At 44.8% G+C, this 19,334-nt stretch overlaps 1 protein-coding gene across 1 annotated transcript in view; it reads left to right on the top strand.

The window, feature by feature from the left end:
• QRICH2 (glutamine rich 2) overlaps nucleotides 1–19,334 on the top strand; it is a 479,286-nt gene that overhangs the window by 100,946 nt on the left and 359,006 nt on the right. The gene's annotated exons all lie outside the window — the stretch shown is intronic.

Raw genomic sequence — 19,334 nt, 5'->3', positions numbered from 1 at the left:
AAAACAGCTAATACTAATTCAGTTATGCTTTGATCACTTTATAATACTGGGTGACATAAATATATGGACAGACTATCCCAGTAGCATTTTTACAAAGTGTGGCCTGAGTGTGATGAGCTTTTTAAATTTTGAACAAGTCTTGGAACTAACATATGAGGCTGGGCATGTCTTAGATCTTACATCTAGTGGTCCACATATGATATCTGAGCTACAGGTAAAAGAGTCTCTCTGGTGGGACCTTTGACTGCTAAATGTTAATCTTTTAGCTATGCCCTCGTCAATCATGAAAAAGTTAGTGTTTTAAAAATAAATCACGTCCTTGGAATAAAACCTCTGCTCAACACATCCAAGTGTCTTAATTGTTTTGTTTTCTCAGCAGCTTAATTCAAATCTAGACTCTTTAGGCCCTTGCAGAGTTATAATGATAACAAATAAACATATAGGTTACAGTGGGTTTACTCCAACCTTAAGAAGCAGAAACATACTCTCTTGAGCAATATGCAAAAGAGGTGGTGGAAAAGCCTCCAACTAGAAGATAAATCGGCCTACACTAAACGGCTACAAAATATAAATACAGCATAAGGAAAACTACCAGAAAATGTTATTCTCAAAAAATCCTCAAACTTCAGATAACACGAAAGCAGTATTCTCAGTGGTTTATTCTTTAACAACCCCTACTCTGGTAGTAATGAGCTAGTTCCTTCCCAAAACCTGGTAGATAACTTGGCAAATTTATTTTTAGAAAAGTTCAAAATAATAGGAGACAAACTGTCAACAAGCACTCTGAGTGTACAGGATGCAATCATGAACCCACACTGGCGCCATCATCTACTGGCTTTGCGGAATTTAAGTTTTTAACCATCAAAGAGTGTGATAGTTTATTGCAAGAAGCCCACCCAATCAGCTGTCCAAACAGTTTCTTACCAGGTAATTTCTGGAAAAATATAAATGACTGAATATGCCCCTATATCCTAAACATTCTTACTACTTCCTGAGCAAATGGAATAGTCCTCGACTCTTTTAGTTGCAGTTGTATGGCTTATTTTGAAGAAGCTCTATTTGGCCCCTCTGGTCAAATAGAACCAGCAAACTTAAGGTGTATTCACCTTCTACTTTTTCTTGCCAAACTAATATAAAAACTGTTAGCCATGAACTTCAAAATTTTGTTGAGACCCATAACATCCTCTGATCTATTCAAGTATAATTTTTAGACAAAATTGCACCATGAAAAAGTTTTTTTTCTGTGGACAAAGCAAGAAAATCGATAGGTGTAGGCAAAGAGTGGGTCCTACATCTTTCAGCTCTCTCGGGCACCTTTGACACCATTGACCACAACATTCTTATATGGCATCTAGAAATCCTTTCATTAAGTGGGACAGTCATCACATGGATCTCCTATCTTTTAACAAATCTTTCAATAGTGATGTCCCTCCAGCAATATTCTTCTCAAAAGAAACCTCTTAAATATGGAGCCCCTCAGTGATCGATCTTGCTTTGTAAATTCATTCTGGTTCCCCTAGCTAATACTTTGCAAAAACTACTAATTTTTATGCAGATGCTACACACTTTTCTGCAAACATTCTTCTAATTCAGCAGACCTAGGACACATTTGGAACCTTTCCCTCTTTGCCACCCGGCAGGAGGACCAGGAATTTCCTAAATTTGAATCTATCCAAAACTGAAATTCTCCCACTCTGCAAAAGTTTGCACAACTCGAAGAACACCTTATGGCCATCATCAATAGGCAGCTGTCCCTTGCTTGCTACAAAGGTGTGAAACCAGCTATACTTGCTTTCAGTGGCCAAAATAATTGAATTTAAGACAGCATGCATCTTCTTTCCCAGAAACTAAAAAAAAAAAAAACACAACCTCACATGATCAGCTTCAATTTTGTTTTTTTTAAAGTTCTGAAATACAAATTGGACACCTGGGAAGGCTGTTCCTTTTTTAGGTCTAGCCTAGGGAGTGCGCAAGCGATGTCTCTCGACATGTTGTAATCTACATTGGGGGACTTGCACCACGCCCATCTCACGCCCATCACTTTCATTCATTTCTTGGTCTGCTTTTCAAAATTCCCTTGATTTTGTGTGTAAATGCTTTACGTTTCTCCTACCTTGAGACTGCTTTGTTACCACCTAAGAGACTGACCCTGTTACATGGATTATTGCACGATCGGCCATATACCCAAGTGTGGCGTGCTGGTTTTTTCTTTTGCCTCGTGGCCACATTGTTTCTTCCTCTTCCTTGTTTTGGGCATGCTGCTGTTTCTTTGTGGTGTCTGCGCACAAAGACTGCAAGCTGGACGGGGTCTTTTTTTATTTATTTGATTTTTAAAAAAAGGTTATATAATGCAAACTCGATTGGAGGAGAGCTTTACATGAGTATGTGAAGTTTCATATAGCGTGAACTCAATCAGTGGAGTGCTTTACATGACTAACACTTACGTACATTTTTAGCAGTTGAAAAATATGCAAACTGTAGCATTTGCAACAGAAAAAAATCACATAAATGCTCAGCATGGCTCTCCCGGCACAGCGGGAGAGCCGATATTACAATATTCACTGCACTTGGGGAACTCCCTCCATAATGCTTTGTGGGGCATTTCTTTTTCAAACATTTTTGCCCGTAATGCAGCATGTGGTGGTCCTACGACAATGGGACCACCAACAAAGCGTCCAGCACAATGTGCTCTTTCTGTCTAGGTCATCTCTGGGTTCCTACACTAGGTTGGGGGGACCCCAGAATAGTAACCTCTCCCACCATTCAATGTTTTTGTAAGCACCCTCATGGCTGGAATTTTTGTTTTACATTTGGGAGTAGTTTGTGTTTTAAGGGCCTTGTTTGTAATAGTATTGCAGTGGGTTTGCTAGGCCTGAAAATGTGCAAGGCACTACGCCATCTAGGGGCTACATATATGGTTACATTGAATTACTTTCTGCCATTCTCTTTTTATGTTGTTATACCCTCTATGGGCTGACTATATGGTTACATGACCACGTTTCTTACAAATGCTGTTTTTACTGTGGTGTCCTCTAGGGGCTGTTCTGAGCATTACAGTCAAGATATTATAACATTCACTGCACTTGAAAAATATCCCCATAATGCTTTGCGGGGCATTCCTTTTACAAAACATTTTCGCCCAAAACTCACTGTGTGGTGGATCTAGGACAGTGGTACCACCATCAAAATGTTCAGCACAACACCCTCTGTCTGTCTATGTCATCTCTGGGTTCCTACACTAGGTTGGGGGGACCCCAGAATAGTAACCTCTCCCACCATTCAATGTTTTTGTAAGCACCCTCATGGCTGCAACTTTTGTTTTACAGCTGGGAGCAGTTTGTGTTTAAGGGCCTTGTTTGTAATAGTATTGCAGTAGGGTTGCTAAGCCTGAAAATGTGTAAGGCACTACATTCTCTAGGGGCTACATATATTGTATCACTGCATTACTTTCTGCCATTCTGTTTTCATATTGTTATGCCCTCTAGGGGCTGACTATATGGTTCCATGCCCATGTTTCTTACAAATGCTGTTTTTATTATGGTTTCCTCTAAGGGCTGTTCTGAGCATTATAATCAATATACTACAATATTTCCTGCACTCTGAAAATTGCCCCATAATGCTTTGTGTCACATTCCGTTTACAAAATATTTTTGTCCACAACTCACCGTGTGGTGGACCTAGGACAATGGGACCACCATTAAAACAGTCAGCATGACATGGTCTTTCTGTCTCGGTCATCTCTGGGTCACCACACTAGGTTGGGGGGACCCCAAAATAATAATATAAATAAATATAATAAATAATGGTAATATTTTCAATTTTTGCTGCAGATAGAGGAAGAACGTAAATGGAAGTGCTTTAGTTATATGCAGGGCCACTGAAATTATGTGGCAGAGAGGATCAAATTATGCGGCAGGGTTGACCAATTTATGTGGTAAGGAAAGTCCAGTTAAGCATTTACAACGCCAATAGCTCTAACTCAAGCAAATGCGATACCTATTGGATTGCAAATCCTTGGTTTTTTTAACTATTATTTTATTGGTATTTCAGTTGAAGTTTAAGCAGATATAACATAATACCTTATTCGTTTTTTGACATACTTCTTGGTATTTGTAGAAGTGACATACTTAGGCTTTACAGACATAGTGAACTTTCAACAAGTACATAGTAGTTCCGTTTTGTCGCTAAAGTTCTCACCCCTTTGTTAGTATACAAGTAGTACTCAGCTGTTCAGTGGTTCTTAACAGTGACCTAGAGCAGTGGGGGAGTGGGGGTATAGATAATCATGTCACATAAGGCCACTGTCTAGTGACCTCACCAATATGTACTCATGCCCGCTAGGGATTACCAATCCACTTCGTTATCTGCAATACTTATAAAGAGAGCCAACCAGAAAGGAAGCCAACAATATAACAAAGCTAAGAAAAACAAGAACTAACAATCTGCCCGTGGTCCTCGTATGTATACAAGCAGGCTGTGTGGCGACAGTAGATATGGAAATCATCTTCTGTGTACTATCTTGAAGTCTGTGCGTGGGGATGGTTCTCCAATGAGGTGGGTGTGCAGGGAAGGCAACCACCCGCTCATGTGTCGTTCCCCTGGGGGTCCTGGAGTTAATTCAAGGGCCCTCTCCCTACTTCTCTCTCTCCTATAAACCTGTTGTAGTGCTTCCTGTATCGCTTTCAGGGTCTGTGTCTATTCCCACAGCACTGTTTTCCCAGCCATCCATAACCTCTGTCCACAGTGGGGCCAATGTCCTACACCTCATCCCTTTACTTTCTTCCCTCTTCAAGGCTCTCTCCTCCGCTCTACCCCATCTCGTGATATCTAGTGTCCAAGTCTGTAGGCTAGGACCTTGAGCATGTTTCCATGCCATCGATAATCGTCGCTTAGCCAGCACCATAGCCAGATCAACAATTCTGTTGCCCAATTTTTTGGAGCGTGGCCAAGTAAATAACCCCAGGAGGCATGTCTCCATCGTAGTCTCTAGTTGTCTATGCAGTGCATGGTTAATTTTATGGATGACCCTCCTCCAAAATTCTTGCAGCTGTGGACATCCCCATGTCATGTGCCCGAATCCCGCATCCAATAATCGGCACCGTGGGCAACCCATCCCAGCACCCCCCTATATGAGCGTCAGTCGATGCGCGGTTAGGTAAGTCCTATGTGTGTAGTTATACTGTATATATTTTAGCTGGGTGTTTCGGGAGACCGAGGGAGTGTACGCAAGAATCCTGTTCCATTCCCTGTCAGTGAGGTGTCTATCTAGGTCCCTCTCCCACTTAGCCCGTAGAGCATCCAGCGGATTATGTACCATTGCCAATAGTGCCCTATAAAGCCAAGAGACCAAGTGTGAGCCCCTCCCCCCAATGGACAACATACTCTGTAAGACCTTGTGTGTAGGAGGTTCACCCTCTATACCTCTCCAGAGGGTCCAAATAGTCCCTATTATTGCCTCGTATGCCAGAAACTGCCCGCGAGGCAAACCAGTGTGGTCCGCAAGATCCTCAAACGGGATCAGCGATCCCTGACTATACAGTGCCTAGTGTATGCAGGTCTGTGGTTGTCCAGCAGTGTAGTTGTCGTTTTGTAAAACAAGAGAGGGAGTCGCCATGGGGCATTCCCACTAGTGGCATATCTGGTGCATAAGGCACCTCCGTGTGTGTTCTTCTAAGGACTCTCCGCCAGTTGGCCAGGGCTGTTGTCAGTAATACCCCCCTCTTATCGCTGCGTATGGTAGGCAAAAGCAGTCCATCTACCAGTCCGGTGCTACTAAGATCTCCCCCTTCTGCTGTCAGTTCCGTAAGCCCCACTCCACTGAGCCACCGCGCAAGCCACTGTATCTGGGCTGCTAGAAACTAAAACTCAAAGTCGAGGACTCCAAGCCCCCCAGCATCCGGGGGCAGCCGCAGAGTGGCCAGTGCCACTCGCTGCCGTCCACCATCCCAAATCAGTTCCCTAAGCAGCATGTCCACTAGTCGAAACCAAGAGGGCAGCAGGGTGATAGGCAAATTAGTAAAATAATAGAGCAGTCTGGGCAGCACAACCATCTTAATAAGAGATACGCGGGCCATAGTCGGCAAGCGAAGGGAGCGCCAGAAGGTGACACTGGACCGCCATGCCCGAATCGCTGGACCCAAGTTACCTTCTCTGAGGTCCTGTGTCTCATGGTAAATCTGGATGCCCAGATAAAGGAAGGTATGTGGTGCCCAAGATACCTCCTCCAGGCATGAAGACGGACGGCTTGTTCCACGAACCGCCGGGAAGATATAAGTCTTCCTTTTATTCGGAGTCGGAGACCAGAACAGACCCCGAACTTATCTAGCAGTTGGAACACCCGAGTCAATGTTTCTGGACCATTGTTAAGATAGATAAGTAGATCATCTGCGTACAAGGAGACTACATGGAAATGTCCACATCGACATATGCCCCATTCTTGGGCCTTATCTTGGAGTCTTGCCGCCAGGGGTTCTATGGCAATGGTGAATAGCAAGGGGGATAGAGGACATCCTTGTCTGGTTCCTCTATGTATGTCATAGCTACAGGAAATCATTCATCCCGTCTTGACTCGAGCCGTAAGTTGCGTGTAGAGCAACTTAACCCAGTCACCCCAGGCCCTACCCAAGCCTAACCGCATCATAGTGGCGTCCAAAAATTCCCAGCTCACCTTATCAAAGGCTTTTTCAAGATCCACCGACACAATTATTGCTGTCGGGGTAGGGGGATGTAAATCATCATAGAGCAGGGAATATAACCTACGGAGGTTATTGGAGGTGCTGCGGGTTGGAATGAACCCACTCTGGTCCCCATGGATCAGGGTATTCATATGGGGCAGCAGTCTTGCGGCAAGTGCTTTACTAAGGATTTTAAAATCAGTGTTGAGCATGGAAAGAGGCCTAAAGTCGGTAATCCTCCTGTCGGCATGTTTAGATTTGGGTAATGGGATCACTATGGCCTCCCTGGTTGTGGCCGGCAACAGTTTGGTCTCATAGGCTTCAGCATACATCTCCACCAGTCTAGGAGCCAGGACATCACAGTCCAATTTATAGAACTCTGAGGGCAAGCCATCGGCACCCGGGGTCTTACCTGCCGCTAGCGTTTTAATGGCTGCCTTAATCTCCCCCACCAAAACCTGCACACCCAACTCCTCCCTGTCCTCGCCAGTCAGGACATTCTGAGGCAGTGCAGACAAGAAGCTCTCCCTCCCGGTAGATGAGCCCACCTGGCGAGGACCATACAAGGGTTTATAGTAAGCCATGAACTTAGCACTGATCTGAGTAGGTGTGTAAATAATGTTTCTCTCCCTAGTCAATAGGCGAGTGATCGACGTCCCCCCAGTCTCTGGACGGATCAGCCATGCCAGTAGCCTCCCCGCTTTCCCTTCCTCATCATGCACTTTGGCCATATAAGTCTTATAGTCATGACATCTAAGGGGTTTTAGCGCTGTTGAGTATTTCTCCCTGAGCTCCAGTAGTTTTGCCTGTGATTCTGGTGAGCCATCTAGGTCAGTGTCACTTCTATGTAAGTTGTCCTCTAAGTGCGAAATGTCCCTCTCAAGGTCCCACCGGATGCCCACCGTCTATCCAAGGCAGTGGCCCCGCACCACCACTTTTTAGGCCTCCCATTCAATGCCTCTACTGGACGCTGACCCTGGGTTCAGCGTCAAATATTCCGGCAACCTTTGTAGTAGTGCTGTGCGATATACATCATCTTCCAATGCTGCTGGGTGCAAGCGCCACGTCGGAACAGGTTGGCGAGCCTCCATCGTGGTTAGATGGATCAACAACGGACTATGATCAGACACAGTCCAGCCCGAGTATTCAGAGTGTGTAGCCGACCCACTAAGAGAGGCTGAGCAGAGCATTCTATCTATTCTAGTGTGCACATGGTAGAGGTCGGAATAGTATGAGTAATTTCTACCAAGAGGGTTCTGAAGGTGCAAGACATCCACAGCCCTTGACCACTCTGATAGCGGCTGCCCCCCACAGCGGAGCGGTTGAACGGTCTAGGTCAAGGTCCAGTACCCCATTGAAGTCTCCCCCAAGTAAGAATGGAACATTAGTAAAACGTGCTAGCCGGCAGACAATGTGTGTGGGAACTGAAGTTGGTCCTGATTCGGGGCTTAGATGCTACCCAGGACTAGCAGCCTACAATACAGTTGCCCCTCCACCAAAACATATTGGCCCTCCTTATCTGTATCAATATTAGTGGGCTCAAAGGGGATGCCCGCTCTCACCCATATTGCCGCCCCCCTTTCATAGGCCGAGTATGTAGTTGCAAACAATTGTCCCCGCCCATGCTGCCGAAGGCAATCTGTTTCCACTTGGGTGAGGTGAGATTCCTGTAACATGGCAATTTGTACCCCCCTACGCTTCATATAGGAAAGTATCTTGTGTCGTTTTGCAATCGAACCCATACCCCTGACATTCCAAAACAGTGTTTTAGAAAAGGGATGTGTTGCAGCCATACCACCTAAAAGGGCCACCAGGGAGCATGTACCTCCTTCCCACACAGCTCCCTATTGACCATTGCAATAGCACATCACATATGTCTAAGGAACCACAGGCTAAAACAGGCAATACTAACAATCCCCAACTCCCCATCCCAAGAGCAGACAAGCAACTGCTGCCCGCCCAAACCATAATAACCAGTGTATGAACAAGTGGTATCATCATCTGACTGGATTGTCTGATTGGTGATCTGGGGGTGGTCCCGGAGCACAAAAGTGATCTGTTCGTGCTCTAGCCGGCCCTCATCTGAGCCGTATGGAAGCGGCAGGGCTAAGAGTATGTAGGCCCCATGGATTCAGACAATGTCATCTGACGTCTGAGGCATCACATGGGGGAGGCCCTCCACCACACTAGCCATTGATTCTACATCTGTGGAGTCTCCCCGTCCAAAGACTCAGGTTCCGATCTCTGACCGTCCTCAGAACTTCTCGCCTCCGTCAGGGAGGCCGCCGCCTGGAGCACAGCTCTCTTCCCTTGGTGCGCCTGTTGGTTTGTGGGTTTTGTCACCTGGCAGTCACCCAGAGAGTCTCTGGTGTGTCTTCTCTTGTCACGGCATAGAGGTTGTTTGCGTTCCACTTGTTTGGGGCCTGTAGTGCCCGCTTGGTAGGACTCGAGCCATACCCACGCTTCATCAGGCTCCTGAAAAAAGTGTGTGGTGCCATCTAATATAATCTTCAACTTGGATGGGAACAACAAAGAATATTGGAGTCCCTCCTCCCGCAGGGCTCGCTTCACCCCCCAGGAAGGTGGCTCGTCAAGATTGGACCGCCAGTGTAAAGTCTGGGAATAGGGTGGTACAGCTACCTACCACCTTGAAGGGGCCCGTCTCGTGGGCCACCTGCAACAGCAGATCACAGTCTCAGTAATGTAAAAGTTTTGCCACTATCGGTTGGGGTGGTCTTCCCGGTTCTAGCCTGCGAGTCTGGACTCAATGTGCTCTCTCCAGTGCAAAGAAGGGCGTAAGGAGGCGTTCATCCATAATGGTGCGCTGCCAGGTCTCTAGGTAGGCCACCGCATCAGTGCCCTCAACGCCCTCTGGCATTCTAACAATTCATATATAATTGCGCCGACTGCGGCCCTCCGCATCGTCCGCGTGGCGTTCCAATACCTGAATCCACTCAGAGAGGTGGGTGACCTGGAACCAGAGAGCCCGGTGGTGGGTTGTAGCTCCTCCAGGGTTGTTTCAGTAGCTTCCACCCTGTCAACCAGTTTGTGGTGGTCCGTTCGTAAGTGACTTAGTTCAGAAGAGACCTTTCCGTTTTCCTGGCTCAGAGTTAGCTTAGGATCTTCAATCGCCCCAAGGATCTTATTCAGGGTATCCTGCATTGTGGTAGGCGCTGCACTCTCCCCCTGTGATTTGGGCCTGAGTTTTCCCATATTCAGTAAGGCTCTGGGAGCAGCCGGGACTCACCTCCGTCTAGTGTCCAGCAATGTGGATGAGCCTCGCAGTGCAGAGCGTCAGCAACCATCTGCCCCGCGGACCTCCACTCACGGCAAGGTAGTTCCCCAGGTCAGTTCCTCACATGGGGGTCAGACCTGCACCACTACAGCCTCCTCCACACTGGCATCTCCCATTTTCACCTAAACCTGTCCACTTGTCATGCGGGAGGGATGTGGGGGTAGCTGCAGCCTTGGGCCCCACGTCAGGATCCCCAGGCCGGCCCCTCCAACATCTGTAGGGGAGGGCGAGGTAAGAAACACCCCCGCCGTTCACACTCCTGGGGGGACGAGCCCGTCACCAATGCCCCCCACACAGGGGACCACAGAGTTCAGGGGTCTCCCTCGACCTCACTGCTGCCTCCTCACCTCGTTCCAGGCTCCCCATGTGCCTCACGACCAGTCCGGGGGGGGCCCTTCTGTTGCAGCATCGACTGTGCTTTTTCACATGGATCCGAGCCAGGCCGCACCCCTAGCACCTCTCCAGTCGCGCTCGGGGCGTCACAGCCCCTCCCCAGTAGCACTTCTCCAGTCGGCTGACCACCGAATAGCCAGGCACACGTTCGCATCTCGATTTTCCCCCTTCACTACTGGTTTTCTGGGAAGTCAGCGGCCCACGAGGCGGTCAACCCCAGGCCGCGTCACTCCAGTCAGCCGAGGTGCCCACTTGGCTAGGGGCGCCAGCGGCGGCACTCGGTGCCCCTCAGGGCTCCTCCAGGGTCCAGCCGGGCCGCACCGCCAATTCCCCGTCGACCGCACTCGGAGGCACTGCACCTCTCCTCACTGCCCCGCTCCAGCTCCCGGGTAGCCGCCAAGCGCGTGGCGCATGTTCGCACCACCACTGCGCCGTCAGCCGCTCTCTGAATCAGGGGCCCACACGGTAGGCCGGCCAGGGCATCCGCTCGTCCCGCCGCGGCACCCGGCTCCTCCAGGGACTCCGTCTCCGGGTCTCTTCTGGCTAGTGGGCCCCGACCCGCTCACAGTGTCATGGGGTGCTCCCTCGATAGCCTGATATTGTCAGGATTTTAGGCGGGCCGGCTCGGAGCTCTGGCTCTAAGCGGCCGCCATCTTAGCTAGTCAAGCTCTGCCCCCGTATTGCAAATGCTTGTTATTACAGTCCCTACACTCTGGGGAATCTTCTCGCTCTGTCTACGAAGGGAAGAAAACCTGCTAAAATTTAGAATCCCAATGCCTAGAAACTTATAATGTGAGTACTGATGCACATAATAAATGAGTATAAATAAAAGCCATTAAGCCCGGTTAGTACATTCTAGCCATTTTCACATTATGCTCAATGAACACACCATGGCTAGTTTCCATTATACCAAGTTAGCACGTTATGTGTAAGTTCCAGTATGCTCAGTGTTAGGTCCTTTTGCCTTCTCTTGCCCCCGGCTCCTGGAGCTGTCACTAGTTAAGCAGCAGTATTCAAAGTGGGTACTGTTGTTTACTGCTGTGTCTCAGTACCATATATACTAATACACTTCAATGTATTAAACTAGTTAACACCTTGGCACACTTGGCATTTGAATGGTAGCAAGAGTTAGCTGTCAGGCTTACTCCAGGAGGTGGTAGAGGGTCTGGAACTCAGATACTGTATGACACTAGAGATTACACTCTATATGAAGGAAGGGCTATTTCTTTTAAAATGAACAAATCTTTTATTTATAAATAGGACAATCACACTTAAAAACAACAAACAAATACGAATATCCTCATACCGTTTAAAGGGAAGAAATGAGCCCAAGCTTTGTTAGAGTACTTATATAATAAACCATTATTGTATGGGTAACACAAGGTTTTATGGAAAACTGATTTTGGTTTCCTCATCTAGTTTCAGTCACTCTCAGGTTTCAAGTTTTTTACAATGACTTTGTTTACAATAGAGAAAAAGTGCAATATTGCAATGTATCAAATCTCCTGTGTTATGTCAGACCTTTGCCCTAGTTTGTCAGTAGTCCTGCATACAAGGGGAGAGAGAGCTGAGTGTGTTTGAGCCAAGATGCCTGAGAAACCGATAAATGATCTAAAAGTCAAGCCACCTAAATATCTACTACTCAAAATGAACAGGCATCCTACCTAAGTTAAAGGTATTTTGACAGGTGCAAAGGGCTAGTTCCCAATCTCAAAAGAGCCCCCATGCCCAGTTACTTGTTGTTCAGCGCACTGTGAATAGTTCAGGGGAGAGCAGCTGCAGGCCTAACTCGATATACTATGCTTGCTAAAGATGTGAAGGCACTGATGTAGAACCTGAGCTGGCACCAAAAGTGCATGCTTCAGGGATACCAAACTTCTTGGGTACGCATCTCCTAATTGGCAAGTCATAGTTAGGATTTTCTGTTGGTGGGGGCTTGCACGTTACAGGTTTCATTCATGGGACCGACCAGCTCAGCGGCTGGAACCAGGGAATTCTGATTTAATGCCAGGGCTCCATTGTACATTTCCACACCCATAATACACTAATGATAGTTCCAATAGTTCTGGAATCGGGGTCACTGGATTCAGCCAATAGGATAGTTTCTGGAGACCTGAGGTGAAGAGACAAACCTTGGTGTTCTTCTCAATCTGAGAATGGCAGCTTGTGGACAGGTCTGAGTAATGAAGGCCGATCATACTGACAGTCTTTTAATGCTGTCTGTAGGTCCTTGACACAGTGGTCATAATGATGCCATTCAGTATTGGCTAGGCTACATGGTCCTTGTTGTTATCTAAAGATGACTTCAATGCAAGCCTTATTAAAGAAGGCCTTGCTCTTTTTCCTCTTTGCCATAGACCGACTCTTCCCCACATGGGGCAGTACAGCAAATATTAGGGTGGGCCAAACATGGACATTGCCACGTGAGGACTTTTGTCACTACACCTAATAAACACATCTTGATCAGTTTCTAATATGCCTTGTTAGCACATCATTGATAGCTTTCATTACCTGCAGTTACCATATCATTCTACATGACATTAATTTAGCAAATGATGGCGTATATCCATTAGGCCTGGTTAGCCATCATTGCTAATTTTGTATTTGGCTTAGCATATCATGACCAGTTTTCATTACACAATGTTAGCGTATCCTTCCCACCTGACATAATGACAAGTTAGCGCATAATCACCAGTTGCCATTTTGTCCATTTAGCACCTTCATGTTAGGTTTCATTACATCCAGTGTTCATAATGTAACCAATATCTTATATGTTAATTCAGCATGTTATGGCCAGTATCTGTTATTCCCACATAGTAAACTATCACCAATTTCCATTATCCAAAGTTAAGATAGCAGAACTACCACGCTCCCCATCTGCACCTGTAGTCCAGTCTCCATTATTTGCGTTTAGCATATCATGGTTAAATTCTATTTTGGCCTCTTACTACACCATGAGCAATTTTCATTGAATACTGAAGGTTCACCATAACCAGTTGCCATTATGCCCAGCTAGCACACCATGAAGAGTTTACATTATGCTCAAGTAGCACATCTCTGCCACTTTCTTTTATGATGAGTTAGTACGTGATGGATGCATTTACTGCTGTTTTGGGTCCTTTTGGCTGTAGTAAATATAGAAGTGCAGTATGTGAAAAGGAGTGGGTTTACTGTTTTGTATATGGATACATTTCTTTCTCTATACCTCTCCCTACCCTCTCTTAAACCCTCCTAACTCTTCCCTAATCCCCTCCTTTTTAGCCGTATGCTCCGTTTTCCTCCCACTTCCCCTGTCCCTCCCACATTCAGAATTAAAATGTATACCTGTGAGACTCCGCAGTCGGGACAAAGATCTCTGCACAGACAGGAAAATGTGCTACATCTGGTTTCATACACAACCGCAGCCCATGGAAAAAGCACATTACACAATGGGATTTACTGCCAGGATATAGTAGCCAAAACAAGAAATGTTGTACCTTACAAAAAAAACGGAGCGGGGGCCTGATTAAACATAATACAGCAAGACTGACAACATGATTTGATTCCCCCAGGATGTGCCTAAAGAAAAGCAAATGCTTTTGCATGTAAAATTAGCACACATTACACTCCACAGTGGGTGTGCATCAAGGGGTAAGCAGACAAGACACATTAAGACAATGCCTATTGCCAGATTATTCAGTTGTCCGTCAAGATAAGTGTGGTTCCATATAAAACTCATCAAGCCTGAGACAATAATTGGAGCAAACTCCAACTATCAGGAACATTGATAAGGCATTCACTTCCCTAAGAATTCGCTAAACCAGACAATCTGCACACTTATGTAATGCATACATGTTTCAAATATGTTATGGTCTACAATTGTATACTGAAGAAATACCCTAATAACTCTGTATGTTGTTTTAATATGTTCGTAGTATCACAAACCTAAGGAAAACCACATAAGCTCCCTCTCCCCTCAGAGAGGGTCAAACGTGCATCAATAATGAAAACTGAGGCGCTGATTACAAATGTAGGGCAGTGATATTTTGTTACAGAGCACTAACCTTGTACTTGCACACTTTTATCACACACGCCTCTGACAATGACCACATACACAAGAAAATGAGAGCCAGTGGCAGACATGGGGAAAGATGAATGTGATATGTGAGGAAACAGTGGCACTGGACTCCACCACTATGACGTGTCACCTCTGCTAGGCACTGAGGTCTGTAAGGCGTAGTGGGTTGTCAAAAGGCAATAATAGATATCTTTAGTAAGTGGCTATAGCAGTGAATGAATATAACTTAGTGATAGCTCTCTGTAATCTCTATTTTGATGCAGGACTTGTTGTTCCTTAAAACTAAACATACAGGAGATAAATTTTTTAATTATAGTTCGTCAACCCTTCTTTCTAGAACTAGGATAACGACCTCAAGTTTCATCAGTAGATACCCTCTGTGGAAAATGAGTTATGGTTTCTACTTGACTCATGCCATTGTAAAGTTATTCACAAACTCAAACATTATCAGCACTCTAAATACAATCAGAAGCACATCAGATGTGCAACGTAGTTCTGACTTTACAATTATTACTGTTTTGTCAGAAGATAACTTAAGTCTGTAATAAGAGCTACTTGTGTTCAATGGAAATCCTCCCGAGCTACTAATATTATGAGATACTTAGTAGTAACCACATCAGACAAGGTTACATTAGTTGCCCCATATGTAAGATTACTGGCAGCGATCACCTCCGTGCATCAGGCACAGTTGTCAGAAGTAATGTAAAACAAATTCTTTGTCAATGTGGGATGATCCAACATGGGTAATACATAACAGCCATAAATACAGTACCCCTAGAACCAAGGTAATAATGTTAGTAATAGTTTCCCCAGCACTATTTGATTTGTATTACTCTAATGTCACCCTTCAATATATTTTGGATATTCATCTGTTTTTCTTGAAACATCAGCTTATGAATTTTGAAAATACAGATATTTTAGTTTAAAATACACATTTTTTTATTTTGTTATACATAGAGTAATTCAACCAAGCAAAACTTCTAATTTAGTTCACTGGGTTGCACACAGGAGAGCTACTTACAGGTGGCTGGAGAGCTACCAGTAGCTCACGAGCTACTTGTTGGAGAAGCCTGCTTTAGTGCTATGCAACCATCTTACAGTCTTTAGCGTTCAGGTTAAATGTTCAAACAATTCAAAGTTTGTTTTCACAAAACTACTCGACTTTGAGAATGCTTCTCTGTATTCCCAATGTCCTTCAAACAAGTCCACCTGGAAGCAATAATTCTGTACAAAGGAAATCCTGATAGCAAGGTCCTGGCTGCGGGAGCATAGTATCATGACTGGCTAGCAGAGGCACAGTAGGCTGCAAGAAAAGTTATGCCCAGAAATCAGCATGTCTTAACTACTTTGGGGGTCATGGCCTGCTGGGAAATTTACTTTGTCAACAGAGCACTGTCACCTACTTGGATTATTCACATATGCAAAGCCTCTCTGCAGAGAGTACCTACAGTGTCTATGTAACGCCAGCGTCTCCTCCCCTGAGACAGACTTAGAACAAGCGGGTTCAGAATATCGTTGCCCCACGCAAGCTGCATCTTAAGTGGGAAGCCATGTCTTCCGCCACTACCCCTGATCATGAAAGTATTAGAAGAGAGAAATAAAAAATGTAGGTCCTAAGCCCTTAGTGTAACAAATTAGTGAAAGTTAAATAATGCCCCCTTACCAATTCAGTTTTCAAAAACGGGTTCTTCTGTGTAGGTCCTTAGCGATTTAGGGCCAGAGGTTACAGTTTGGCACACGGAGGTTAAGCCGTTGGTATGGGGGAGTACTTTACTTCCCCCATACCGAGGGTCTTCTGCCCAACAATTTTATAGATCTCTGTCAGTGCAGTGGGCATCTTTTAACATTTGCAGGGACCACCGTCACAGTGGTTCCTCTGAATGTATTAAACGTTTGACAGACAGCTATCTCAACATGATGATACCATCCGTCAAAGTTTTAACATGTTTTTGTATTTTCAAAAACAAAATCTAGAAGCATGATTTTATTTTATAAAATAAAAAAACTAATGATCCCCACACTGTGGGAGCTACCTTCCATGCTGTGGGGGTAATATTTTAGTATCACTGCCCTTACCACCATGGACAGTTGAAGCTTCGCATGCTACCACCCACTCTAAACTGGGCAGATGGTCCATGAATGGCTAACCCTCTGATGTCTTTATTCCTAAGGGCTGTCAGAGACGTATGTCAGCAACACAGATGGAGTAGACTCCGCCACTGACATACTTAAGGTCTGCCTGGCTGTAAATCAGGTGGGCAGACCTGTTTGGTGGAGAGGATACTCCTTTGCCGTTGCAGCAGAGCATCCTCTCCACCAAGCTCTAAATCATCTCCTAATTCTTTATTGGAAATGGGATGCGGATACTTTATATTTTTTCACTAACACTTTTAGTAAAAGCAAATGAGAACAACCTACACAAAACATCATTAGTGGTGCTTTTTATGATTTTTTGTACATTGTGTATGTTCAAAAAATGATTGATTTAGTATATGCACTACATAGCACGTCAGGTTTTTGTCCATTTGGAGAAATTAGACAATTAATTATAAGAAATGTCACTGACATGAGAATAATGTCAGACACCAGTAATACACAAATAAAAAATTGCATTTTGGGCTGCTTGGAGGATCTATTAGTTGTACATATATTCTTGACCCTGCGTCCATCAGTACTATTTTATACATCTCAACCAATATGATATGCAATTTTTCATGGTCTAAACAACAGTATTGGTAAGTGAACTAGAGTACTTTGTGTTTCACTTTGATCGTTATTGTCAACTGCTGCACAGTGTATTAGAGCAGGAATAGCATTAGTGTCGTGTTTATTTCAATGTTGAGGTGTCTATCACTCAGCCAATGATCTGTACTGTATAAGTCTGTAGAAATGTGTTTATTGAAAGAGACTGATTGTGATTTTCTGGAAGGCAAGATGTCCATTGATGGTGTAGATATATTTTGGAGATGAATTTCAAAGTTTTGGGGACCTAGCTTGTAAATAAACCAATGAGTATCTCTCTATCTCTCTATTCTGTCTGTGAGCAGAAGCCCATATGTCAATGTTTGGTGGTAAAGGTTTCAATATGAGTTGCCATTAAAGTCTCAAATCGTATTTGCACGGGGCAACGATTTATGCCTTTTTAGTTTGTTCTTTCAGGATCATGGTCTTAAATGATTTCATGAAATCAGAACGAGACTTTTGTAACTTGATTTACTTACACCTGCCTGTCAAGACCATCTGTAATTGGCAAAACACTCCACATTTGATACCTCATATATTTTAGAAAATATGACCATTTTCAGGACAAATCGGAAAATTTATACTGGCTGACTGTACAAAAAAAAATGTTTGCCTGGTGTACAGGATTTATCATTCTGCTTCTCCCTCTTTTGTATCTGGTAGGTTCATGAAACGTTCATCTCCGATGAGCTTTGCTCCTTCACTGGTCTTTTGTTTGCATACCCCAGAGCAAGGAAATCCTAATGTGGTTGATGTGGGCTACGTTGACCTGTGATGGCAAAATCCCAGTCTTTGAAATATATGCTTTAAAGCCTCGGAGTGGAAACCAATCTACAATACTCCAGTGAGGTCTTGCTGACATTCGTAATTAGATCACTCCGTCACTCTGAACTCAGCTAAAACCAAGGTCCTGTTCTTCCCTCCTCTTATGAGATACTCTTTCCTAGCTCTATTTTCTTCCCATCAAACATGCTCACTTTTGCAATGTGGATTAGAAAGTTAGGTGTACCCTTCATCCCTCCCTGCGTATGTGATCTTTCATCACCACTACTAATATCACAGAATCTGTTCTCATATTCCTTTCTCCACAGCAAAATCACTGTTTAACTCATTAGTTATTAACAAACCAGTCTACTCCAATAGTCTTTTAGTGGACCTTCACTCCTCTCAACAAATACTTTAACTTTACCACATGGATACTGTTTAGTGTCTCGGAAACACCCTTGCTTCCTCCTAGAAACGTCAGGTTGATTGGCTTTCTGTTAGAATAGGGCCCTGTGCAAACTCTTTATGGTAGTCTTCAAAGACATATATGTGTCAGCCCCTGGCTACTTCTATGATGGTCTAATTTAGTTTAAAACCTCACACAATTTAATATCAGCCAATCAACACTTTCTAACAGCCCCAAAACTGCCCTGGCACCATCCAGATCCATTCTTAACCTTCTTGGATCTACTCACTTGAATGTTCTCCCACTGAACATCGGGGCAGAAGTGAAATGCCAAACTGTAAGTGAGTGGAGAGAAGCTCACCAACTTTGCAGTAGTCGTGACCCTTGTACTTAGCAGTTTCTTAGGACCTACTCCAACAGTTTTAAACTGCTTTTGGGAAATACTGATACTTGGTGGCTCTAGCCAACATGATTTGGTGGCTTTAGCCAACTAATGGATGAGGCACAAGGTTGCTTTGGGAACAGATATAGCATCTGCTGAAAATGCCCCTGTGCCTTTTTCTCATACGAGGCCTTCATAAGTTTAAACAGGCCACTCCAGTCAGCACTATCCGCATCAACAGCACACTAAAGCAGCAGGTACTTGTTGAGGCTGAGAGCCCACAAAGCACAGAATCTGCTCCCCTGTTCTGGTGAAGATCGTTTTTTTATTTCAGGGAATGAACATCCATCTTGCAGGAGAATACACAAGGTTTTAGGGGTGTGGCACCCCTGTGGTGCTGTACATCAGTTCCCTAGGGACTGTTTCTAGTGCTCAAATAAGACATGCATGCAAAAGGCATTCTTTGACGCCGAGGCGGAAGGTGACTCCGTCAATTCTTTTGTCTTGGTAGAGGGCAGTGAAGAGCACAAACAGTGGACTGCTCACCGCTGGGGTTAGGGAGAATCAATATTGCTGCCTTCGGCCCTCTGCCTGACAGTGAGTGTATCATCATCATCGTA

Source organism: Pleurodeles waltl, chromosome 7 (assembly GCF_031143425.1).
Source record: "Pleurodeles waltl isolate 20211129_DDA chromosome 7, aPleWal1.hap1.20221129, whole genome shotgun sequence".
Lineage (NCBI taxonomy): Eukaryota > Metazoa > Chordata > Amphibia > Caudata > Salamandridae > Pleurodeles > Pleurodeles waltl.
The sequence above is the reverse complement of the archived record's forward strand: the minus strand, read 5'-3'. Positions and strand labels throughout refer to the sequence as shown.